Raw genomic sequence first — 717 nt, 5'->3', positions numbered from 1 at the left:
GCCATCTTGAGGTACACTCTATCACCAACCTGAAACTCAAGATCCTTTCTCCTCTTATCAGCATAGCTCTTCTGCCGATCCTGAGCCTCCTTCATGTTCAGCCTCAAAACCCGAATCTTCTCCGAGGTCTCCTGAACAAAATCTGCACCAAATATGCTCCTCTCCCCCACCTGAGTCCAACATAAAGGTGTACGACACGGCCTCCCATACAGGGCCTCATAAGGAGCCATCCCAATACTAGCCTGGTAGCTGTTGTTATAAGTAAACTCCACCAAGCTCAAGTGATCTGCCCAATAACCACCCCAATCCAGCACACACATCCTCAATAAATCCTCCAAAATCTGGATCGTCCTCTCTGACTGACCGTCCGTCTGAGGATGATAGGCTGTACTCATATGCACCTTCGTGCCCAACTCTGCCTGAAACGCCCTCCAGAACACCGAAGTGAACTTGGAATCTCTATCAGACACAATACTAACAGGCACACCATGCAATCTGACTATCTCCCTCACATACTTCTTGGCCAAAACCGCTGCTCCATCAGTTTTCTTGATGGCCAGAAAATGTGCAGACTTAGTCAAACGGTCCACAATGACCCAAATAGCATCAAACGTCCTCGACACAGGTAAACCTACCACGAAGTCCATCGTGATCAAATCCCACTTCCACTCTGGAATGGGTAAACTCTGTAACAAACCACCAGGAACCTGATGCTCC

This window comes from Camelina sativa, chromosome 2 (assembly GCF_000633955.1).
Source record: "Camelina sativa cultivar DH55 chromosome 2, Cs, whole genome shotgun sequence".
NCBI classification, from domain to species: Eukaryota; Viridiplantae; Streptophyta; class Magnoliopsida; order Brassicales; family Brassicaceae; genus Camelina; species Camelina sativa.
Note: the sequence above shows the minus strand (reverse complement) of the source record.